We start from the raw sequence: 2,731 nt of genomic DNA, 5'->3' as shown, positions 1-2,731 counted from the left end.
ATCGCACTGAGTATATATATATATATATATATATATATATATATATATATATATATATATATATATATATATATGTGTCAACTTTGAACTGGGATAGCTGCTAAGGGTGTTGAGCTCATTTTAGCTTATGGTGAAAAAGACATTTCTATATTTAAAAATAAAATAAATAAAACAGCTGAGCATATATACAAATTTTGCAAGTGTCCTGTTCAGGGATAGCAAGGGTGTAGAGCACATTTCAGCTTAGGGACAGAAAAAAAACATTTATTTATATGCAAAAATAAATAAATAATAATAATAAAAGAAATACATATTCATAATCAACATACGTATACATAACATGATGTTAATTTATAGTATCTACAAATGCAATTGCCAATGTATGATTTTTTTATTAACTTAATTGCATTTTTCTTTTCAGATTTACTGTGCCTTATTGCAGACTGAGTTCCAAAATATAAACCAAGGGACGTATGTGTAGGAGGTTAAGTTGATAAAAAGATAATATGACTGTGCTCTCCGAAACAAATCGATTATTACCAGTTTAACTGAGTTATCGAGGAAAACACTAATGAAGAGCATTGTAGGGCTTGTTGTTTGAGACTGTGTACGGCTCAGTATTCACTGTTCAAAAAATAACTGAATGCAATTTAATTAAGCAAGCTACCGTATGACGCGTTTGAATGTCTGAAATTAGATTAAGAGAAAATTCCATATCTTATTTGGTCAGATTAATGTCTTGTGTGCATTCAGCCGCCAACAACACCAACACCAATGTGTCCAGAGCTGCAGGTTAACAGCTTGTGGCTCAGTGGACAAATGTTCAGAGACCTGACTCAAAGCTGTTTCCATCCAGCAAAAAAAAAAAAAGGATGAAAGGATGTAAGTTTAGCTTGTATGATTTTTTTATTTTGTTTTTTATTAGCATACTTTCGATACTTAAATGTGATTTGAACTAGATAAAATAGATACATTTTCATTGGTTGGCCGTTGCTAAGGATTTATTTATTGCCAGTTGCTGCATGCTGCAATAATAATAATAAATAATAAGTATTATTATTTGTTTTATTAATTATTATTAATTGATAATAATTGCTAATATATATTTATTATAATTTATGCAATTTAAATGATTAAATATTTAAATATGTATACAATTATAAATTGTATTTAAAATAATAACATGTAAAAAAAAAAAAAATGTATACAAATAATTAAAGTAATTATCTTCTGTAATTCCCGAAGTTTTAACTGAATGTTCTTGAACGTTTACACTTTTTATTACCAATGAATTTATATTACTTTTCTAGAAATTTGTGATTACAGGGGTTTGTTATTATGATCTCTCTCTCTCACAAATGGGAATTTGATATAATATCTTATTAGAGTTTGACATAACTTGAATATGAATATATATATATATATATTATAAAAATGTTATATATGTGTTATTACCTCTACAACAATAAAGAAAACTGCAAATGAGGACAGCAGTTAAGTATGTTGAGCTACAGGCTTTTTAAATGATCAAAGAAGAGCATATGGCATGCACATTTCTTTTCACCCAACAACAAATGAGCAATAAAACATAATTCATGATGCACATGAACAGCCCACAGGCAGCAACCCTGTCAAAAAACAAGCAACATATTGCTTTAGAGCTGGACTTTGTTTGTTCACCATCTATAAAGCAGTCACAATAAAAATTATATTTCTAATATATGATGGTCTGATATCTCAGAGCACACATCACCTCTTTCGTACAAAAGCCTGGGGGAAATGGGCATAATTCAGCTGATATTAATGAGCAGGACATCTGTCTTGATTAGCCTGGTTCACGTCAGATTTAGTGACATGTGAACATATTCACGCAAATAAATGAACAAGATGAACAAAAATAGATCAAATCACTGCTGCATGTGGAGCCCCCACATCTGAGTCCTCATTTAATCTAAAGATATGAATATTTCAAAGCAAAGGAAAGGCCGTGGTCTGTTTATAATTGCCTATTTTTATTTCTCAGAATAGTTCTGAGTATTACTTACGTATTACTTTTGATACATTAAACTTTACTTTCTCTTTTAGTGTGCACACAGCTAAAGCCAAATGATGAACATGGATGGATTGATGGATAGAGACATAATATACAAACAGTATATAATAGCATAAGATTACTGAAGCACCACTAAAAGGGTTTTTGGCAGTATCTTTATGGCTTGATTGACTTGGCTGTTTTGCTTGGGGCTTCTAGCATCCGTTTTCAGTGGAGGCTGTTCAGCTGCAGTGAGGTAGACACACTCAGACTGGTGCTTTAGATGCTGCCCGTGTCCTCATGTTTTCACTTAAACCTCATCTATCACTCCACTGGCTGTCCATAAAAGCAGGAGACCTTTTGCTGCGTCTGCCAGAAATCTGGCACTGTGCTCAAAAGATCAGGTCATGTTTAAAGCAAGCTGTTTAAATATGACTGAGACATGATTTCAGGCAGAGCTGCGTAGTAACCGATTACATGTGATCTGGATTATATAATCAGATTCCAAAAATTAAGTACTTGTAATTGGAGTATATTACATTTTAAAGTGCTCATAATCAGATTACATGATTGCATATTATTCACACAATTACAGTAAATTATTCATCATCTCCCTAATTATTCTTTTTTTTTTCTCTTTTAATTATCTTTTCTAAAAATCCTACTATGTGGCATACCATTTAGCTTTGACTATTCAGA

The sequence above is a fragment of the Sinocyclocheilus grahami genome, unplaced genomic scaffold, assembly GCF_001515645.1.
Source record: "Sinocyclocheilus grahami isolate Dianchi unplaced genomic scaffold, SAMN03320097.WGS_v1.1 scaffold1639.1, whole genome shotgun sequence".
In the NCBI taxonomy this organism is placed as follows: Eukaryota; Metazoa; Chordata; class Actinopteri; order Cypriniformes; family Cyprinidae; genus Sinocyclocheilus; species Sinocyclocheilus grahami.
This window is presented reverse-complemented; position numbering follows the sequence as displayed.